General features: G+C 35.2%; 1 protein-coding gene across 7 annotated transcripts in view; it reads right to left on the bottom strand.

Annotated features, from left to right (window-relative positions):
- The window catches only part of FOXP2 (forkhead box P2), a 583,386-nt gene that overhangs the window by 393,210 nt on the left and 165,734 nt on the right, over positions 1–24,442 (bottom strand). For all 7 annotated transcript variants that reach the window (XM_039250276.1, XM_039250275.1, XM_039250281.1 and 4 more), the window contains one exon: positions 22,159–22,251. The gene's annotated coding sequence lies outside the window, so the exon portion shown is untranslated. The remainder of the gene's footprint in view (positions 1–22,158; positions 22,252–24,442) is intronic.

Genomic DNA, 24,442 nt, shown 5'->3' with positions numbered 1-24,442 from the left:
TGATGAGATGAATAATGATCATACCATTTGGTAATTAAATGTCTTACAAACCTTTTAACTGACTGAATGTCAAAAAAGTCAAATGAGGACAAACATATTGTATTTTTCCATTCTCATGTTATGAACATAAACAATAATGTCAACAGATACCCAGAATAATAAGGCACAATAAAAATGTATACGAGGTATCTGGCTTACTATTGACTGTATATGTAATGTGTTTTCTTTCCAGCACGCAGAATTATTTTCTACTCTTAAATGTTTCCCTACTAATGTTGTTACAGAAATATTTCAAACTACTGCTCTGGGTGTGCAAAAGAGATGTGGGAAATGTTAACTGTAATCAATAAAGATAAAGTATAACTAAGAGAACACAGATTATAGAGAAAGATTGTGATCACCTAATCTCAATTTACAAATTTTATTATAACAATATCACAGTAAAAGATACTTTAAAAAAATTACACATTTTATTTATTCTCTAGGCCAGCACGAGCCCTCCCATGCACATACACTTACCATCCTCTAAGTGGCTGATCACTGAACAGTTTAAAATGTAAGAATTAGAAACCCATATTAAAGAACTGTAGAAGCTAAAATGTGTGTTTGTCTGTTTCTTAATGGCTACTACTTTCTCTGGCCATAATCCTAGATCACTTAGATTACATAATGAACTAACAATCCTATATGATAAATTTAAATTTTTTATGTAGACCCATAGGTCTGTTATCATATAAACTAATTTGTAGCTATTTGTTGTACTGAATTACAATTATATAATTATTAAGTTATCTAATTACAATTGCTCTTAAAGTCCTTCTGTTGAATCTCCAGTACCATATTTACTTTGATCTATACTTAAAAAATTATTAAACAAGGAGTTTTATTAAGGTATTTAATACTTTTATGATAATGGCTGTAGGTTTAAAATGTAAAAGAATGAATAACTGAATAAAATACTTTTTTTTTCATTCCTGTAGCATCAATTTATTTATGCTATTAATGTTCTATTTTTATATACCTTAATTAAAATTAGCTTACTTTGTAAATTATTGATCATAATGGCTCACAAAGTTTCCAGATGATCAACAACATAAGCAGAAAAGAAGCTAAGTTATCCAAAACTTTGAGATTATAAGTATATTTTTAAAAAGACAAAGATATACTAGTTTCAGATTTCTAAGCATACCACAAATAGGAGAGGTTGACCATATTAAGGAAACATGTGCAGGAAAGATCAATTTTTGAAAAAGATTAACTATAAAACAAAGGTAGAAAATGATCTACAAAGAACAGAGATAAGCACTGGTTACCAGAGCACATGGAAGATAAATACTTCCATGAAAGTTATTCTTAGCTTCAGTGCTTTGGTCAAACAAGTCCTCTACTAAACTCCCTAAATGACTTTCAGATTCACTTTGTGATGCTTGAGATTCATCCTTTAAAATATCAGAAACTCTTTAATAGACATCTCTTGTTTTCAAAACAGACCTTTAAGTCTTCCCAAATATAGATACTGTTACCTTCAATCATATTTTCTTCTCTTTAAAAAAAAAAATTTACCATTTATTCATTTTTGAGAGACAGAGCATGAATGGGGGAGGGTCAGAAAGAGAGATGGGGACAAAATCTGAACCAGGCTCCAGGCTCTGAGCCATCAGCACAGAGCCTGCTGTGGGGCTTGAACTCACAGACCTCAAGATAATGACCTAAGCTGAAGGCAGATGCTTAACCAACTGGCCCATCCAGACACCCTGTGTTACCTTCAATCATATTTTCTTATGTATATAGAAGATTCATCACAGTCATGTGCTGTTGAAATTCCAAACAGCTCCACGGGATCCTTCAAAAATCATTTTGTTTCACATTATCTATAAAAATTATTTGCTTGACAGTAAGTGACATGGATTTTATTTCAATTATTCATAATTGTATTAGTTACCTATTGCTGTGTAACAAAACACCACAAGGGCAGCTGCTCAAAGCAACATGTATTTATTATTCTAAGACTTCTAGGAGTCAGGTGTCTGGGCACAGCTGAGCTGGGTCATCTGCCCACGCTCTCACATGCTGCAATCAAGGGGTTGGCTGGGCTGTGTTCGTCCTGGAGCTCCAGACCTTGTTTCAAGCTCACATGATTGTAGTTCTTTGTAGTTGTAAAACTGAAGGCTCCATTTTCTTGCTGGTATAGGCTAGGGGTTGTCTCAGCTCCTGAGAGGCTACTTGTAAAACACAGCAATTTCACGGGTACTCTCAAAACACATTCTTTTACTTCTTCACACACAGGATAATATCTTACTCCAGCTTTTTCATATAGAATTTTATAACTTATTCACAGCAATGACTTTGCCATATTCAGTTGGCTAGAAACAAGTCACAGGTTCTGCCCTCACTCAAGGAGAGGGGATTATACAAAGGTATGGCTCATTATAGAGTTACTTTTGGGAATGTCCATGGCAATAATTTCTAGATTAAAGTTATAAACTGTGGAATCAGACTGCCTTGGTTTATTCCGGCTCCACCCTTACAAGTTACTAATTATGTCTCTGTTTCTTGACTTAAAATGGGGTGATACTACCTCCTCTTAAAGTTGTTGTGAGGACCAAGATACTTTTTTAAAATTACTTATGGAGAGCCTGGATGGCTCAGTTAAGCATCGAACTCGTGATTTCAGCTCAGGTCATGATTTCATGGTCATTATAGAATCGAGCCACATATTGGTCTCTGTGCTGGTCAATGGAACCTGCTTGGGATTCTCTCTCCCCCTTTCTCTCTGCCTCTCTGTCTCTCCCTCTCAAAATAAACAAATAAACTTTAAAAAAACTTCTTAGAGAAGTACCTGACAAGTAGGGATTTCCATAGAATTTTGCATTAAGTAAATTAATATTTGAACATCTATATGAATTTCTAACAACCCAATATATTTTATCATCAAAATTTCATACACTGTGACTGTAAAGATGTACACTGTCATGTCTCTGGATGTAAGAACATGGGAATTCCTAAAGACCATTTAAGAGTTAACAAAAATCAAAATACGAAATTTCATGCAAGAGAGCAGTCAATAAATATTGCTAAGTAATCATGATGGTAATTGAAATCTACAGTTAAAACTCAATAAAAGTAAGTTATGAGTTGATTTCTGCTAATCACCAGCCTCGGGGACTGACTTCTGCTTTCTATTATACCAATCACAAATGTTCAATTTCTCAAATATTATTTAGTGATGAGTGATATCTCCACCCTTTTAATTACATTCAGCGAGCTGACTAAAATATTAGGCAGCACAACACAGAATTTATACAAATGCCAAGTACTGGAGATTGGGGGAAATACCTATTCTTTGGGATGTTGACCAGACCTTGAGACACAACGGAATCATCTAAGAAGGTAAGTCTGAACAAACATTCTCTGAGGATTTCTCCAAGTTTTGCTGACAAAAGTAAAAGACTGTATGTAATTACAAAAAGAGATCATAGGAGTCTATGCAAACTGCTTTTTAAAAATTATTTTTCACCAGTACATCATAGATCTGACTATCAGACAGATAAACAGACTTGTCTAACTTCACAGATTGTAGCAAAGACAAAGAACTCATATGTGTCTCAACACTGCAACCAGAGCTTCTCAGCCATACTGGTTTTTAAAGGGAGTTCTGGGAGGCTTCTGGGTGGCTCAGTTGATTCAAGTGTCCAACTTCGGCTCATGTCGTGATCTCACAGTTGGTGGGTTCAGGCTCCACATCAGGCTCTGTGCTGACAGCTCAGAGCCTGGAGCTTGTTTCAGATTCTGTGTCTCGCTCTCTCTCTGCACCACCTCTACTTACGCTCTGTTTCTCTCTCTCTCTCAAAAATAAACATACATACATACATGCATACGTACATAAATAAATAAAGGGAGTTTTGGCAATCTGTGAGAATTTTTGGCTGTAATAGTCTGATACATTGTTGCCACCGGTGGGCAGGGGTTATGTCTGCTAGTCATCCTGCAATAATGAAGACTACCACTGCATCTTGGGAGACTTTTTCTGAACATTCATGAAAATAAAGAACTTGTGACTAGACCTAACCTTATTTTACATTTAAGGTCTACAGTGTTTTTCCATGTTTTTAATATGCATTGAATTTATCAGGAGTTCAGTAATGCTGTATATCAAAGTAATATTTATTTTCTTAAGAATTGTCCCATTTTCACCATTTTGAGAAAGAGCACTAATGATGGCTCATGTATCCTTTTATTTTTAGTTATCATAATTATAGTTATTCTACAGCTAGAGCAACTACATGACTACTTCATAAAATCTTCTAATTTAGTCAAACCTTATCATTTACATTTTCTATTAAGCTGATTTTTGAAATTATATGTATGAAAACATATCTAAGAATTTCGTTTCATATAAGTAAAAGAAGAATTACAAAATATTTGTTATAAATGGTGAAATTACGTCTTATGGTGTTAAGAGGCACTGCTCTACTCAGTCCCTTCTTGGGATTAATTTTAAATTAGCTTATCCAGGGAAAAGAATCCTTCTCAGGTTTTATAAATACAATTCTAAAATATAAGTCATTGCATAGCTAATATCTAGGTGTTTTAAAAAGTGTACAGTATCAAAAAAAAATCCCTGATGGATGAAAATTCCAATTTCTAAAGGCTCTTGAACCACATGATCTACAACATCTTTGTCTTTAAAGGAGTTAAAATCCTGAACAGAAACACAAGCAAAATGATATAGTAAATCTTTATTACTAGGAATGCCTAAGCAATGGAGCACCTGGTTAACCATATATGGCAATAAATTACACACTAATTAGATAACTGCAACTGAATGACAATTTACTAATTATTTTCTATTTTATTTTAATATTTTTCTTATTTTAAGAAAATGGTACATGTTCAATGAACAAAGTTTAAATCATATAAAAATTATAAATAAAAAATTAAAAACTAATAACTATCCCTCAGCAATAACCACAGATGTTATTATATATTATATATATAATGTACATTATACACAAATTATAATATATGTACATACATTATATATACACATTACATATACATTGGTGAGTATACATAATACACATACTCACCAAATATATATTACAGAATATATATATATATATTTCTAGTAATTATCCTATGAATAACTAAAGAGTTTAAGCAAAACATGTTATTTTTCTTACTTGAGGTATAATCACCATATATTGGTTTCAAGTGTACAACATAGTAATTCAACATTTAGATGCACTGCAGAACGATCCCTATAGTAAGTCTAGTTACCATCTGTCACCATACAAAGTTAATATACTACTGACAAGAGTCCCTATGCTGTACATTATATCCCCATGACTTATTTTACAAATGTAAGTTTGTACTTCTTGAACCCCTTTATCTATTTCTCCCGTGCCAAACCTCTGCTTTCTGGTAACCAACAATTTGTTCTCTGGATCTACAAGTCTGAGTTTCATTTTGTTTTGTTTGTTTAGTTTTATGATTCCACATCTAAATGAAATCACATGATGTTTCATTTCTTAAATTCCACATGAGTGAAATCCACCTATGAGTGAAATCATAGGTCATTTGTCTTTCTCATATTGACTTATTTCACTTAGCATAAAACACTCTAGCTCCATCCACATCATTGCAAATGGCAAGATTCCATTCTTTCTGATGGCTGAGTAATATTCTGCTGTATATATTTATCCACTTCTTCTATATCCATTCATCAGTTGATGAACATTTGGGCTTTTCCCATAATTTAGCTATTGTTGATAATGCTGTTATAAACATCCAGGTGCACATATCCCTTCGAATCAGTTTTATTCCTTTGGGTAAATATCTAGTAGTGCAATTGTGGATCATAGGGTAATTCTACTTTTAACTTTTTGAGGAACATCCATACTGTTTTCCAGAATAGCTGCACCGGTTTGCAGTCCCATCAATGGTTTAAGAGGGTTCCCCTTCCTCCGCATTCTTGTCAACATCTGTTGTTACCTGTGTTGTTAATTTTAGCCATTATGACAGCGATGAGGTGATATCTCATTGTAGTTTTAATTTATATTTCCCTAAAGATGAGTGATGTTGAGCATCTTTTCATGTGTCTATTAGCCATATGTATGCCTTCTTTGAAAAAAATGTCTATTCATGTCTTCTTCCCATTTCTTAATGGATTATTTAGCGGTTTTTTTAGTGTTGAGTTTGATAAATTATTTATAGATTTTGGATGCTAATCCTTTATCAAATATGTCATGGTGGGGTCTCTCGGGTTTTCTATATATAGTAACAAGTCAACTGCAAAAAGTGACAGTTTTACTTTTTCCTTTCCAACTTGCATGCCCTTATATTTCTTTTTCTTGCTAATTACTATGGTTAGGGCTTCCAATACTATATTGAGTAACATAGTGGGGAGAGTGTCATCCTTGCCTTGTTCCTGATTTTAGAAAAAAACTATCAGCCTTTCACTATTAACTATGATATTAGCTTTGGCCTTGCCATAAATGGACTTATGTTGTGAAACATTCCCTCTATCACCACTTTATTAACAGCTTTTATTATAAACCGATGTTGAATTTTGTCAAATGCCTTTTTGGCATCTATAGATATGATCATATGATCTTTATCCTTCATTTTGTTTATGTAGCATATCACGTTGATTGATTTGTGGATGTTGAATGATTCTTGCATTCCCTGGAATAAATTCCACTTGATCACTGTGTATGATCTCTCTAAAATTCATTTAAGTTTGCTTTTGCTAATATTTTGTAAAGATTTCTGCATCTATGTTCATTAGGGATATTGGTCTGTAATTTTCTTTCTGTAGTGTGCTTATTTGGTTTTGTTATCAGGGTAATGTTGGCTTCTTAAAATGAGTTCAGAAGCATTCCCACCTTTTTAATTTTTTGCAAGAGTGGAGAAGGATAGGGAAATCTTTAAATATTTGGTAGAATTCACTAGTGAATCCATGTGCTCCCTGAATTTTTGTTGTTGTTGTTGTTTGGAAGTTTTTGATTACTGATTCCATTTCCTTGCTAGTCTACTCAGTCTTCTAGTTCTTCATCATTCAGTCATGGAAGAGGGTAAGATTCTAGGAATTTATTCATTTCTTCTGGGATGTCCAATTTGTTGGCATATAATTGTTTTTGTAATCTCTTATGATTCCTAGTATTTCTGTGGTATCAGTTGTTCCTTCTTTTCCTTCATTCCTGATTTTATTTGTTTGAGTCTTCTCTCTTCTACTGGAGATTTCAGCTAAAAGTTCATTAATTTCATCTTTTCAAAGAACTATCTCTTAGTTTCACTGATCTTTCATATTATCTTTTTTAGTCTTTCATTTATTTCCACTCTGATCTATATTCTTTCCTTCCTTTTCCAGTGAGATTTTTACTTTTTTTTTTTTTGAGATTTTTACTTTCATTATGTTTTCTTGGTATTACTTAGTGCCATTTCTTTTTAGCTTAAATGTCCCTTTAATATTTCTCATAAGGCTTATTTACTAGTGATGAACTCCTTTAAGTCTGAGGGGTCTCTTTATCCTTCCTTCAAATCTGAATGATAATCTTGGCAAAGTAAGGTATCCTTGGTTAGAAGGTTTTTCCTTTCAGTACTTTGAGTATATCACACCACTCCCTTCTGGCCTCCAAGATTCTAAGAAATCTGCAGATAGACTTACAGGGTGTCCTTTGTATGTGACAATTTGTTTTTCTCTTGCTGCTTTTAGGATTCTCTATCTTTGTGGCCAACAGACACATGAAACGATGCTCAGCATCCCTCCTCATCAGGGAAATACAAATCAAAACCATACTGAGATACCACCTCACGCCGGTCAGAGTGGCTAAAATGAGCAAATGAGAGGACTCTAGATGCTGGTGAGGATGTGGAGAAACAGGCACCCTCCTACACTGTTGGTGGGAATGTAAACTGGCGCAGCCCCTCTGGAAAACAGTGTGGAGGGTCCTCAAAAAAGTAACCATAGAACTCCCCTATGATCCAGCAATAGCACTGCTAGGAATTTACCCAAGGGATACAGGAGTGCTGATGCATAGGGGCACATGTACCCCATTGTTCATAGCAGTACTTTCAATAATAGCCAAATCATGGAAAGAGCCTAAGTGTCCATCAGCTGATGAATGGATCAAGAAGATGTGGTTTATCTATACAATGGAATGCTACATGGCAATGAGAAAGAACGAAATCTGGTCATGTGTAGCAACATGGATGGAACTTGAGGGTGTTATGCTGAGTGAAGTAAGTCAGGCAGAGAAGGACAGATACCATATGTTTGCATGTATAGGAGGATTAGGAGGGATTTAACGGCGGACCATAGGGGAGAAGAAGAGGGGAAATAGGAGGGGAGAGGGAGAGAGGCAAACCATGAGACTCTTGAATGTTGAGAACAAACTGAGGACTGATGGGGGTGGGGGGGGGTGGAGAAGGGGGGTGATGGGCATGGAGGAGGGCATTTGTGGGGATGAGCACTGGGTGTTATATGGAAACTAACTTGACAATAATCTATTAATTTTTTTAAATTAAAATTTAAAAAAAAAGATTCTTTATCTTTGAACTTGACATTTTAATTATAATGTGTCTTGGTATGGATCTTTAGGTTCATCTATATGGAACTTTCTGGGCTTCCTGAACCTGGATATTTGTTTCATCCATAGGGAAGTTTTCAACCACTATTTCTTCAAGTAAGTTTTCTGGCTGTTTCTCTCTCTGTTATCTTTCTGGGACCTCTATAATGCAAATGTTATTCTGCTTGATGATGTCCTATAGGCCCGTTAAGTAATCTTTATTTTTTAAAATTCATTTTTTTCTTTTTGCCGTTCTATGTAAGTCCCATTGCTTTGTCTTCCAGCTTGTTAATTCATTCTTCTGCTTCACCCAGTTTGCTGCTGAATCTCTCTACTGTATTTTTTACTTCAATTACTGTATTTTTCAGCTCTGGGACTCCTGTTTGGTATTTTCTTATATTTTGTGTCTCATTGTTGAACTTGTCTCTGTGTTTATCCATTTGTCTCCCAAGTTTAGTTCAGTGATCATCATTCCTTTGGATTCTTTATCAGGGAGACTACTTATTTCCATACCATTGAGGACTTCTTCTGAGATTTCATCTCCATTTTTCCTTTGTAACTTATTTTTTCACATCTTCACTTTGCTTGAGTCTCTGTGTGTATTCACGTGTATTAGGCCAAGAAGTTATCTCTCTTAAAGGGGTGGTCCTGTGTTGATGATAAATCTTCTGTTCAACCTTGCCTTAGCTCTCCATTATCTCCTGAGACTTTGGGATTGTCTAAACTACTTGATTGATTCTTGATATGTTCCCATTGGTGAGGGTGTGCCAAGACCTGTCAGTGTTCCAAAGGGAGGAATCTCATTTAGCCCCTAGTTCAGGCCTACTGGAACCCAGTCCCTCAGGCAGCAGCTTTTAAAGTATGGAAATTGTATACAGTCCTGTGGGACCACAACCTTAAATCCTTTTGGTCTCCATACCAGGGGGAGGTATATACAGAGGTATTTCCTTGGTGACAGTTACACAAATCAGAGCTCCAGATGAACATATAAGTTCCTTTCTGGAGCTTGCTGAGGTGTAGCAAGGCCAAAGAGGTGCACAAGAATGGTGTCTCCATGCTTATGTTGCTTATGTGTCTTCTTAGACTCCAGATGTGTAGGAAACCTTCCCTCAGGCTAAAACTCCTGGCTAAATTAGCCCTTTTTCACAGGAAGCCTAGGATTGTCTTTCAGTGTGCTATCTGTGTAGTGCTCTGAAGGAGGTGGCCTACCAAGTAATGTATTTCCAATTACTACCATTCTCACAGTCACGAGGGACAGGTGACCAAGGGGTGTCTCCTGTTTGGGTTGTATATACCTATTGGCTTTAGCTAAGTAACTAGAGAGTGCAGGGGTCAGGGCACACTCTGTAGCTTCATAAAGGCAGCAAGGAAGTGTCTTGACTTCATTCAGCCCTGGTTTCAGGAATGCATCAGGAAAGTGCCTTATCTGTGCACAGCTTTTGGCCAGGATCAGGAGAATGCCATTACTGTTAGCACCAGCCAGCCCCAGCCAGGAAATGGGAGAACACCGCAACTGTTCTGCACTCTCTGGCTTCAGCAAGGTAGCAGTTTAAGCTCACGTTCAAGCTCACCTATCTAAGCTAGCAAGGTTGGTGGAGAGTATAACACCAACATCCACTAGTGCCTCTATCTCTGAAGAGAGTTTCAACTCTCTCCTGCTTATCCAGACGATTTTTATGATGGTTTTAAAAATTCATTAATCTCTACACCCAATGTGGGGCCTGAACCCACAACTGTGAAATCAAGAGTCACACGTTCTACTGACTGAGCCAGTCAAATACCTCAGATGCTTTTAAATAAGCAGAGAAATCTTCTTGACTTACAGCCTCGCATTTTTAGTTTTTGTTTTGGTTTTGTTTTGTTTTGTTTTCTTCTGAGTCTCAGGGCAAGTGAGAAAACATACAAACCCTTTAAATGGGGAATCTCAACTTCCTATATTACTTTGGGTCCCTTGGACATCAGCCCGATTGATTTTTAAGCTTGACATTCTGGTGGCTCATCTCTTCTATGCTGATTCCAGGGGTTGGTGTGGCTGACTCCTAACACCTCATTCTTCTGGGGGGAAGCACCAGACTGGAGAGATCCATCCCTACTGTGTGCCACTGTGCCCGGGCAGGTAGGGGTAAGACCGTGTATGTACCTCTCCTATCTGTCTCGATGTGGTATTTTTATCCTTTGTTGTGAAGAAGTAGTTCATATTGTTTTCAGACCCTTCTCATAAGTAAATAATCCACGTGTAGCTGTAGATGTGGAATGTCCATGGGAGTAGGGGAGTTCAGAATCCTCCCCAGGCACCATCTTGCAGAAGCCCTCCTAAGACATATGTATTTCTGAAACAGTGTTGTATAACTTGCAATACTGACTTAACCAAATATTCTTTGTTATTCCACTATTTTAGGAATGATATAATTTATCTAACCAGTTTCCTTTGCCATAATTAATAAGGTTAACTCCTTATCCCAGTAATCTGTGATATTAGGGAACCTAAGAATCCATATATCTAATCACCTAAGTTATAACAGGACAACAAGAAGTTGAATCAGAGCAGCAGTTACTTTCAAATGAGGAAAAAAATGGTAGCTTAAATCTTCCATTCCCTTCAAAATCCCACTCATAGTGCAGTTTTATCTGTGTGTGTTTGTGTATATGTGGTGGGAGAGGGTGTAGGGACAGGTTCTAGAAAAATTGGAATAAGCCTTCCTGTAAGAAAACTTCTCAAAAACTTCTAGGAGTATTTCTGTGCTATTTACATAGCGTAAATGGCTATTGTGTAATCTTTTGACTGTCTTAAATTATTTTCAGCAAACAAAAGATACAAAAGCCACTTTTCCATTCTTTTAATAACTTTTCTGAATTCTTGGGGGGTAAATTCCCATCTCTGCTTTCCCCCCGAGCTCCTCAGTCCACTTCACTAAGCCAATCCTGTATTATGTACCTAGAGTTCCCTGTATAGTGAAAGTCTGATTAGGGTACAGTTCCTCAAATAGTGATTAAAATGGGTATATTAGAATATTATAGCTTTAGGTAACAAGCAATCTAAATTTTAAAAAGTTTAAATAAAACAGAAAGTTACCACCTTAACTTGGCCAAGAGGTAAGAAGAGCTCTAAATAAAATAAATACCACATTTATTTATTTATTAATGCAGTTATTTAACATTGTTCAATACTTATAATTTAATAACTTAATACAGATACAATATTTCTGACAAGGGAATGGAGTTATTATAACTGGCTTAAACTCGTTAGTATCTATCTGTTGAAGCTGGGAGTATGGTCAGTTTCCCATGCAGTATATGGTCTGTGGAATAATGAAGCATATCTCAATAACATCAGGGTCTGGCAGCAGAGAAGAAAAATGTTGAAACAACTATGAGTAGCGTCTGCTTCAAGCACAGTGACCACACATCTTCACCTATGACAATCCCAATGTATACCTGTTTTCTATGGTAAATAATGATAGAATCCTTTCTCAAAAGTGTCCTGGATGATGTATAAAATGGTCATCTGGCTATAAGGTGTATATTTTTAAGATTTTGGATTTAAGTTTTAATTAAGCTCTAACTTAAATATCTTTGTGATAATTATACAAGAACACTGTTAAACCTTTAGTGAAAATAAAAATAAGGTTTCGGAATGCATGGTTAACCTAATAAAATTTTAAAGTAATTACAAAGTAATCCCTTTCAATGGACTAAACCACTAATTACAAATCATTTACCAGTGATCGATCTCACCAATTCTTCAAATAGATTTTATGGATTCTTACTAATATTTTCATAGTTTAATCCATATTTTGAAAGAAGAAAGGTGATTTATTTTAAAATACATTCAATAATCCAGAAATTACTCATTTAGACTATGCTAACTTCCAAACATTGAATATACAGAGTGATAAATTGTTCAAGAAACCTGTTTATGTTTAAATGTATAGTACATTATAGGCCACAAATAGAATTTCATAAGATGGACTGTTCAACAGTCTGGCTACAGTAGAGCATTGGAGGCTTTGGACCTAGAGTGCCATAGTTCAAATCTTAGTCATGTCATATATGCACTGTGGAACACTGAAGTAAATACTTAATTTTTCTGGGCCCCACTCCTTCATCTATAAACTGGGGACAATAATGATCTCTACCTCATAAGTAAGTAATTCACAGGCTGTATTAAGTGAGTGAATACTAGTGAATCACTTAGGAGGGTACTTGGTACTAAATTAATGGCGAGTAGTAATAGTAGTAGTAGTAATATTGTCGTTGTCATTGTCATCATCATCACATGCAGCCCAGGGAGCTGTCTCAGGGATCAGACATTAATGCCAAAAGCATACACATTTTCCCAAAACTAGTAATGCAAAGAGACAATCACGTATTTTGAAAAGTAGAATTAAGTGTAAAGGCAAAGCAGCGACAGAGGGTGGCCAGAGACAAGGTAGTATATAAGGAAATCTAAGGTGAACTCAGGAGCTGACTCATCAAATGCACCTCCTCTAAGTTCCTCTTACTTGCAGTTTGGCATGTTGCTAAATGTCTAGAGTATATTGTTAAAGGGATTAAAGCTTCTCAGGATCTCAGCATAATGCTCTCCTTATTTCGAAAAACCGTTTCTTAACTGTGACTTACTGAAGGCAAATTCACGCTGAAAACCAAAATCTCAAAGGAGATAAACGGTTGGAGTCCAGAATAAATGACACGTAGTTCTGGGTAGAGGAATGTACTTCAACATTTCTGATTAACCAGAGAGACATATGTACAGAATATAACAAGGAAGGTAAATATGAAATAGAGGGTACTAGAACACTAAGAATATAAAATTACTTAATTGGTACTGAATAATTAGTTATACTTTCAGCTTTACTATCTGAAAAACAAACTGAAATGTGAGCACAGTTTTCAGTTCACTCACAGGAAAATATGGAGCATGTTTACTGTTGTTCAGTCCCACATGCTGTCCAAGACACCCTGCACCCTGAGACTGACTGAATCCTAGAGGAAAAGGTCGAATTTATGGTTAAGAAATAGCAGTTCTCGATAGATTAACATTGTTTACAAGAGTATAAAGGAGTGTCAAATATTTCTTTAAGACGGCTCCTTGTTTATATAAGAATATAACGTGTGCTTTGCATTTAATTGATGACAGTTAGTAGAAATCATGATAATATAAACAGTCACAGTTGTGAGAGCTGATGAGCCATTGGATACCTAGAGACAAGAAAATATACTGTAATGGATCTAACTAAAAAGTAAGCATGAATCATTAACTAAGAAACAAAGGAATAAAATGTATTAGAACAATTTTAAGGGGCACCTGTGTGACTCAGTTGGTTAAACGTCTGACTTCAGCTCAGGTCATGATCTCATGGTTCGTGGGTTTGAGCCCTGCAATGGCCTCTGTGCTGACAGCCAGCTCAGAGTATGGAGCCTGCTTCAGATTCTGTATCTCCCTCTCTCTCTGACCCTCCCCTGCTCGCTCGCTCTCTCTCTCTCTCTCTTTCTCTCTCTGTCTCAGAAATAAAACATTTAAAAAATTTAAAGAAAACTTTTAAAACTCAATTGTACATTTAAGAAGCATATAATCTAAAGCTATTTTGAATTTGTTAAAAACACAAGAGAGATTATAGAAGAAAGTATGTGACAGATTCTCTGTAAGTTTGAAGAGAAATGCTGTATTTAATTAGCAAATTCAGAAACTTTCTAACAAAACCCTTTTATTGATCTCTCTTCTATAAATATTTACTTTTAATCTGACCCAGGCAATCAAATAAGAGATCTTCATTTCTCTGCATTAGAGTTTTCACACATCTTCCTGCAAGTGCTTAAATCTTTGTCATTCACAAATTAAATATGTCAATATATATTATATGGTACCATATGCTATTGTCCTTATAATTTCATAGAATTCGAGATGCTAAGTTCTCTTTAACTTCTTCTTTCCTCCCAAATTATTTCAAAATGTATCTTTTAAACAAAATATATATTTTAAAATTCTTTCTATAAACCTCACAGTTGTAGTCAAAAAAAACAAAAAGCAAAAGAACTTCAAAGGACTATTTATAAAAATGGTTGTTCTCATGTGAGCACATACTCTTAATTAATGAATGGAGACACTCAAGATTACTAGCATTTTTAGTAAGGTAAGACCTACTGTTATTTTCCAACCTTAAGATTCTAGAGTGCACTTTGGCAAATCCATTCATTTGTGTTGTTTATTAAATTCTCTAAGGCTACTGATCCATGCGCTTAAGCAGAAAAAGACAAAGAAAAAAAATCATCACAATATTATAGTCTCAAAAGTTTTTATCCACATTACTCTCCTACAGAGGACCCATTGTTTAAGACCAAAAATAATATGGCAATTGAGAATTATGGTTAACATTTAATTGTGGAGACAAAAATGAATATTTAGGCCCAACAGAGCAAGAATATGTATCCCTTGATCTACTGAACATAAAAAGTATTCGCATCTGTTTCACTGCTTTGCCTTCTTCATGGGCTTAAACCTGCCAAATTATTCCATTTGATTTCAGAGAATTCTCATATGGCAATCTATTTTATTTACTTTATCTTCAATAAAATGGTTCAGTGAGCATTAGCAACTCTGAGACACAAGTTTCAATCAGCCTTCAGGCAAAGGCGTCAGCCTATATTAGGCCTACTGTGCTGTGAGTTGCAGCTAGAAAGTTGGATAAGGCAGAGTAACAGTGAAAATGTGAGCAAGACCTAATAAAGCCACAGTGAAGAGAAAGAAAGCTCTCCCCAGGCTCTTGCATGCATCACTTATACAATGCCAGGTGCTGGGTTCAACACATGAAGAGCTCCTTAATAAGGCTGACAGCTAAAAGAAAGCTTCAGACTAACTTTATTTTACATGACACTTACAGTAATAGTCCTCTGTTCTCCAGCAGACAATAGTAAAAACTGGAATTGCCAACAGTTAAAAATGGGTTTTTTATTCACCCCTCAGATATTATATAGGGGGGAAAAACAAAAAAATAAAAAAATAAAATGCCAAGCTGCACGACAGTTCTTCTACATTTTCATACAATTCCTAATATAATGTAGTTTCCAGAAGGACCTTTCCTTACAAATTTGTATGACATTTTAAATATAGCTGCCAGATTAGGTTTTAACCACAAAACAATCAGTGAGTTTGAGCAACAACTCATTTTGGAAAATGATATCATTAAAGACTAATTCCAAGAAATGTGGGGCAATACTGATAGATGCCGTGAAAATGTCTCCCAAAGCACAAACTTCGTAATAAGTGATGCTGGTTCATATTTGATATGGGCTGTAAAAAGCAGATTATTGTAATGGTGTTCTTCCCAGCAAATAAGACCATTAAAAATGTACTTAATGTTCAGTTGAATTGAAAAGCAGGCCAGTTAAAATCCATATTTTGCTATTTGGTATAATGGTACCAGAAATTTTACTAGTGGATCACTCTAAACCACAAATCTAAAATTATAAATGTAAACTCTCTCTTTTTTTGATAGGAATAAGTTTCTACCATTTTTAAATAGAAGGCTGTATTTTTTCCCAGGTTCTATGATCACAGTATTACCAATAAGAATGAAATTGTAATGATGATTTAATGTGAGTTTATTTAAAAAATGTTGGTCTATTACTTACAGACACATACTTCTCAACTCACTTTTCCGGAAACCAAATGTATTATTTTTCTAGTGAATTCTACATTTCAAAGCATAATATCCCAAAGATGTGTACATATATCTAGATGCTGCTATATAACTCTGTCCTTTACAATTCTATAAGAACAGTAAAGAAAAACAGAAACTAGTATGATAGGTTAGTAGAATACATTCTTCAAGTTCAGATTTTGTAAAAGTAAGAGTGGTTTTAACTATCTCAAATAGCTCTTATATAAAAGAACCAGTATCAGATCAGTACCCAGACCTACCCAGCCCCTAGAAAGCACAATTATCCAAAACTGATGTGATCAGTGGGTAAGAAAGAGATTACAAGGGAACTCTGCATATTATAAAATCAGTATTATGGGTGAAATCTAAACATTTCACATTTTCTACTCACTTGCCTATCTTACCAATATACACACTTATCAAATTACATTTACTTTAGACAGGGTGTATGCAGTATACTATGAATCCTTGTATTTATTCCCCAGAAAGCCAAGAACAGTGATGAAATCTATGGAAATAATTTTATGGGTAAAATATATAATGCATAAATTATCTATTGCTATGAAACAAATCACTCTCAAACTTAGCAGGTTAGTATGCAGGAAAACTTTATTATCTCACACAGTTTCTGAGCATCAGGAATCCAGGAGTAGTTCAGCTGGATGGTTTAGCCTTATGGTTTGTCAGGGAAATTCCTCCCTGTCTGTTGGCCAGAGGGCTTAGTTCTTCATCACATGGACTTCTCTATGGCAGCTGGCCTTTCCCAGAGCTAGTCATGAGACACAGAAGGAAAGAGAGAGGGGAAAAAAAGGAGAAAGGAACAGGGAAAAGAAGAAAGAGGGAGAAGGGGAGAAAAAGAGAGAAAGACAGAGAGACAGAAACAATAGAAAAAGAACACCCCAGAGAGATGTCTTAATGTCTTGTATAACCTAATCTGAAAGGCAATATACCATCACTATGCCATATTCTATCAGCCACATGGACCAACTTTGGTAAACATGGGAGGAAAAATAAGAGTGTGTGAAAACTAGGAGACAGGATCATTAAGGAACATCTTCAAGGCTGCTTACCACAGCCCACCTCCTGTACCCCAATCATTCATGTTCTCCTCTGTGCAATCAATTCCAAATGTGTATGCTGCAATGGATTCTTAAAGGCAATATAAAGGTTGTTTGAGATACACTTCAGATTACTGAGTCAGTGTAAAAGTGGATAATTTATGAAGAATGCCTTTTCAAATATAATTTTCAAAGTGAAAAGGCTATCAAACTGACCACGGTTTTATTTTTATTTTTTTTTTTTTACAAATAGTTTATTGTCAAATTAGTTTCCACATAACACTCAGTGCTCATCCCCACAAGTGTCCTCCTCCATGCCCATCCCCCCCTCCCCCCCCACATCCATCAGTCCTCAGTTTTTGTCAGAATTCAAGAGTCTCTCATGGTTTGCCTCTCTCCCTTTCCCCCACCATTTCCGCCCTTCTTCTCCCCCTTGGTCCTCCGTCAAGTTCCTCCTAATCCTCCTATACGTGCAAACATATGATATTTGTCCTTCTCTGCCTGACTTATTTCGCTCAGCATAACACCCTCAAGGTCCATCCATGTTGCTACACATGGCCAAACTGACCACGGTTTTAAATGAAGAAGGTACATATATTTAGTAAACACTTCTTAGGATACTATTATAGGCAAGGCTGCAGATAAGACAGATATGATACTATACATGAAAAGTCGTAGGCTGGCTGAACAGGAGGGAAGAAACAAAAAAAGTAAAATGGAAGAGATAGAGATGTAAATGTGCTTTAAAGAGATGGAGAAAGTCAAAGAAACAATAGGTTGTAAATTGACAGAAATGAGGGAAAGTGAAAGGCATGGGATTCAAGGTAGGCATATAGGTGTAATGGGGAGAAAAGGTTAGTATTTGGGCTTTGTCAGATTCTGAAGAGTATTAAACACCAGGGTAGGCTGCATTTAGCCTGAGGTTAGCTGGCATGAAATAATAATAAATCTTAGTTAACCGGGAGGAATGATCTGTTGGGAGTCACACTATTAAGCATAACTGAGAATGTAAGTTTACAATAAGAACAATATTCCTTTTTATTAAATAGTACATAATTGTAAAAATCTAAAATTGGGGCGCCTGGGTGGCTCAATCAGTTAAGCATCCGACTACAGCTCAGATCATCTCGCGGTTCGTGAGTATGAGCGCCGTGTGGAGCTCTGTGCTGACAGCTCAGAGCCTGGAGCCTGCTTCGGATTCTGTCTCCCTCTCACTGCCCCTCCCCCATTCATGTTCTACTCCCTCTCAGAAATAAATAAACTGGAAAACATCTAAAATCATGGGTTATTTGAATTTTAAGATAAGTTTAACATGCTTTGGCAGACGGATCCTAGGGTGGCCCCCAAGTTCATACTCTGTAATTCTATCCTCTTACATGTGAGTAGGACTATGACTTGCTTCAATGGGATGGCACATCAATGATTATACTAATACATATACACATACTCAAATTCACATACTTATATGTATGTATGGCTTTATCTTGCTCTCATATAGTAGAGGCTCTCCTACTGCTTTCAAAAAGCAAGCTACTATAGTGTGGACTGTATATGGAGAGGGTCACATGCATGGGAACCACGGACGGCCTCTTGACCATCTCAGTCCTACAATCCTGATGTAGGATTTGGCCCAAACCAGTGAGTTTGGAAAACAACCACAGTCTCCAGATGAAAATGCAGCCTGGCCAGTATTTCAAATGCAGCCTGACAATACCCTGAGCTGAGCTATGCCTGGACTCCTAATCTGTAGAAACTGATTTAATAAAAGTCTGTTTTAAGCTTTTAAACATGTAATATGTTACATAGCAATAGAAAACTAATACACATGCTAACCAAAACACAGAGAGCACATTTACAAAAGTAACCCATTTTTACCATCTCCTTGCCCAAAGTTACGCAGCATATTTGCTAAATAGCCTGAAACTACAGTCAACTGGTGAAACTAATACAATAGGAAACAAAACAACTAATTTCTTTTAATGCTTACAATGTCCTTTGTATGAATTCACAAATGTAGTCCTCAAATCTACTCTATGAAGTGAAGAACTGTTATCTTCTTTTTCTCAATTCAGAAATTAAGGATTAGAGAGTTTAAATGGTTTGTCCAAGTTTCCACAGACAGTAAATTTGCCATGGACCCATAATTCAGATCTAAGCGATCTGATTTGCAAGCTTGCATTCTCAACAGCTCCACTCTGTAGCCTCTCTCTCTGCAGTTTTGTTCCTGCTACTTTTTGTTAATGGATGTCAGTGTGCCATGAACATGAATCACTCACCCAGACCCTCCTCAGCCAAATCAGCTTCCTGTAGACTCAATTTTCTTCTCAATGACTTGAAAATTTGAGCAAATGTTTTGTCATGTATGATGCTTGCTTTTTAACAAGTATTTGTGAAACTTACATTAATTTCTCTAAGATTGAGAATAAAGTTTATTTCTAGTACACTGAAATATTTAAATTCTATATTTTAATTGGATTTAATACTCCTACAACAGAAACTCAGAAAATAATTGTCACTATGATGGAGTAAAACACACACATACATACACATTCACTCAACCACCCAGTGACTTACATACAGTCTCAGCTGCAAGTTGCATGAAACAACATATTAGTTCCCACTTTAGAAGTATAGACTAGGGCAAGTTATTTAACCTCTCTGAGAGACAAAATGGGGATAATGCTGAAACAAACTGCTTAAAAATGGGAAGACTCAACTAAGTATTCACTTTTGGGATTTGGGGAGGGGTTGGAACACAGTAGTAGAAACTGAAAAAAAAAATGAATATGTCTTGAAAATAGCTATAAATTAAGTGCTAAATTTTTACAATAATCTAACAAATAGTTTTATCTGTCCCTGCTTTTATGGTTTGAAAACTAATGTGCAAAGATTTAAGGAAGTTAACCAAGGTTGATTAAAAATGCTATCAAATGGCTGCACGGATCCAAAGCCTTATCTACCTGAATCCCAAACCCTTGCCTCTCGGTCATCCCCCTCTTGTCTTATCATGGTACCTCCAGCTCTAGGATCCATAAATTCTACGTATTCCCAAGGAAAAACACTGTTTCGGATATTTTTTCATTAAGAAGAATCACTGCCTTTTGCATATGCATTATTTCCACCAATATGTGGTTGGTCTTCAGTTAAAAATATAAAAACTACTATATGCCTATGACCAGGAAAAGTCTAATTAGCAAGTTCCAGAAGCAGATTTTCAGAACTAACTTCAAACACAATTATGCTTCCCTTCTGGGAAAAAGACTCTGTTTTTCAAAAATCATTTCTTTCATGGTTCCATGATGTTCACTGTCCCACTTATAAATCTTAAATCCCCCTAGTATTATTAAAACAAATGTCCCTTTACTCAAAAATGAGAATTTAAGTATTATATCAACATCACCATTGTCTACAGTAGCCATAAATTATATAACCCAGAGAGAAAATATTAGGCCTTAGCAGATACTTTTCTAGTAATACCTAATTGTTTATTATTAGCTGTAAAATCACAACAAAGTATATCACCTTTACCAAATCACTCACATTTTAGTTTCTCCACATACTAATAAACAAGGATAATAATATCATCCTTAGGTCATAAGCAATGCAAGAGTAAAACTAATGAGTTTAGTGAAGGAGTAAAATGAAGTGAAAAGTTGTCAAAGTGCTTCAAAATCTTAAATAATAAATAAGTGTGGAATCATTTTGTTTGTATATCTGGCAAAATAAATTTGGTAGAAAACAAGGGGTCCATAGGCAAAATAGTAGGTAAACTGCCCGAAAACTATTTGACTATAAAAGTCAAGCAGACTGAAAAAATATCTCTTATGGAAGATATGGAGCCTTCATCTGGAAAAAGTTTTAGAAAGGGATAAAACAACATAAGCAGAACAGTGAGGGTCCTGAGGCTTGTCATACATATACTTTCAGTGAACCCTTTAATAAAGAATTCTGGAGTGGGGAAAGAAAGAAAAAAGAATTCAGGAGCAATCAGACACCATGGTTCCCTTCTACTTGGCAGGGGGGTGCGGAGTCTAGATGAGAAATGATATAAACTCTTCACCTAAAGTTTCTTTTAATTTTCTTTTTATAATTATATTTTTACACCAATAGGTGGCTGAATCTTAATTGAATGATATCACAGTTCAGTGGTGACACTGAAAAAAATAATGTTGCAGAACCATGATATATTGAGTAAGAGTGGGAAATCAATCTACATCTTTTGGAAATGCATCCCATGCCATGTCTGTGACCCTTGCTTTGTACCAAACAATGGTATTAAAATTCTCTAAATTGACACTATAAATATCAAGGAAAATTCCTATTAGATTTAAAGAAATGTAACACTAAAAAGGAAACAAATGCTTTCTAAACAGCTGACTTGCTGGATCTCAAAACGTTTATAAGAAAATCAAAGCTTAAAAAAGAAATCATTACTAGTATGTTATTCTCTTTATTTTTTGGCACTCCTACATCTCCCAAAAACCTCAATATCAACTCAATCTTAATAAATACTGAAAATATCATTATATAAAAGACCACATAATCATAACTGAAAATAATCCAGGTGCTTTTCTTGACTAATCCTTTCAATATTTCAGAACCAAATTCATGTTCCACATAAATCCATGATAATTTTTTTAAAAAGTGAAACCAACTTAATAGGAAGAGAAAGCACAGCAAAGACTGAAATGGGATGGGCAAGAGGATGAATATTCCTTTAGTCCTACTTGACAAGTCTCTGTGGTTTACTGATCACTTTCTTAACTTTTGGATAAAGATACCTAACCAAAAAATTAAAGAATAAAATAAATACTAGAAAAGCAGACATAAGCACAATGAACCAAAGAGAATCATTACTAAACAGTCACTTACTTATTTCTTTCAGATCTTCTACAGGACTTCTGAGTCAACCTTGATACGGAGTGAACTAGGTGAACTCAATCCCAGCATCACATTAGAATAGCCCTGTTAACAGAGACAAATAATGGTCACTGCTTCAAAAATTAATTTTAAATTTATGTCACAATTAGTTCAATGACTTCAGAGAACATAAAACATACTCAACCTCAAATAAAGTTAATAGTTAATGCATTAATTGCTTTGGAACTCTTCAAATATGCATGGAAATGCTTTTTTACATTTTAATTTAGAGAAGTTTAAAAGCCATTATTTGGTCCAAGCAAGGACCACGGAGACAGCATGAGATTCATTTCCATGAGATGCAGATTTTATTTCCCACTCTTACATTGATTTGACAGGTTTAAACTTTTGGTGATTAAATTTTATAATTTATAGAATACAGTTATTTTATGGGTCAAGATTCCCAACTGAAAACATGACTGATTTCAACTGCATCTTCAACACATACATAATGAGCTTTGAAGGCCTTTCCACAATTAACAAATTGGTAATAAGCATTTTCTCATAATTGCAAACAAGGGCTATTACCTTAATACTTAATGTGAGTATGTATCCTAGACCCAGTTCCTATTTAACCACTCTCTTTTCTAGCCTCTTCCTTCTTTAATCTGAAAGTTTTAGCTCAAATCTTTCAAAAGTGTTTTTAAGGTCCAACAAAATTACAGAAGTTAGTCATATATAGGTAACAAATGGGTTTTGATTCACACACCAACTCTGACTGATTGGTAGTGACCACATGGAAATCTGTATGGAGATTAAATCTGAGTCTAGTAGAGAGTCCTGTGTTCACTTAGCAATGCTTTCCAGAGGCATTTAAAGGGATGGATGACATCATATACCATCTTTGTTGAGCATTTAGACATTTCACTAATTCTATTTAAATTGTTCCCAAACACTTTTGGCTACAAGTCCTTTTTTCCAATGAAATCTTAGTGAGGGGTCAACTTATTATTCAGGTAACAACGAAGCATTCTGGTTGAACCAGACTCTCAATATTCACTACCACATCACCATTGTTCTTTCTCTAGGTACGTCGGGGGCATTCCACAAAGTCTTAGGTATTCTGCAAAGCATAGTTTGAAACCATAATTTTATTTATCAAGGTAACTCAAAGTCACAAAAATTAAGGTAATTCAAATGCCCATTCTTCACATTCTAGTAGTCTTTCTCTATTCCTTCTGTTGTTCATTTTTCTCTTAATGATAAATTTTGCACAAGAGCAGGCTCCATTCTTGACTTTCTTTGTGTTAATTTTCTTTCATAATTATTTTTTGCCTGCTATATGTCACTAAAACAAGCAGATTTCTTTTAATATGTAGCAATCTAAATTATTTCCTAATTCCATATTGATTTACTTTCTCCTCGAATTCATGGATATTAATTTTCCCTAAATTAATCTGTAATTTCAGATTTTTAAAGAAATCAACAAACTTGTTTTAAAAGCATATACTATAGATGTCTATTAATAAAAAAATTAACATCAAAAATAAAGGACAGAGAGAAGGAATCTATTCTACCAAATATTAGGCTTACTACCAATGCCAGGTGCAGACACTGGAAAATGGAGTTCGGAAATAAACCCACATGTCAGTGGAAGTCTTATATATATAATAAGGGTACTATCACAAAGTAAAAGAAAAGGTTGGTGTTGTCTCATTATATAGAGAAAGAAAAACAGTCTCAGAATATGGAAAAAAATAAACTTATCTTCTTATTTTATACCATATACAAATTTGGATTCCAATGAGACTAAACAGCTTTAAATGTGAAAGTTATCCTTTCAAAGCTAATAGAAAAATGTAGGTAATTCTTTCTGACACCTAGAATTAAAACCTAATTCTGAAAAAAAAAAAAGGCTTAAAATAATAAGGCATAAAACTGATGGATTTGGTCAAACCAAATGAGAATTTTTTCAGTGAAGGATACCATAGATAAATTTTATAAATAAACTGAGAGAAGACCTAAAACCAACAAGGAATTAATATTAAAATACATACTCAGAGAAAACCAATAAAAAATGAGCAAAAACCCTCAAAAGGCAGCTTCTCAAAAAGGAAAGCCAGAAAAACTGTCAAGTATAGTTCGAAATGGTCAAAATCACTAGGTATTAGGAAGAGACAAATTAAAAAAACAATGAACTACCACATTCTGCCATCAGAATAGTATATGTTTGAATGCTGGATTCTATACTGTGTTGGCAAGAATAGGTGACAGAAAGATGAGCATTGTTTCGTTT

The sequence above is a fragment of the Hyaena hyaena genome, unplaced genomic scaffold (assembly GCF_003009895.1).
Source record: "Hyaena hyaena isolate Hyena2069 unplaced genomic scaffold, ASM300989v1 scaffold_365, whole genome shotgun sequence".
Taxonomy (NCBI): domain Eukaryota; kingdom Metazoa; phylum Chordata; class Mammalia; order Carnivora; family Hyaenidae; genus Hyaena; species Hyaena hyaena.
The sequence above is the reverse complement of the archived record's forward strand: the minus strand, read 5'-3'. Positions and strand labels throughout refer to the sequence as shown.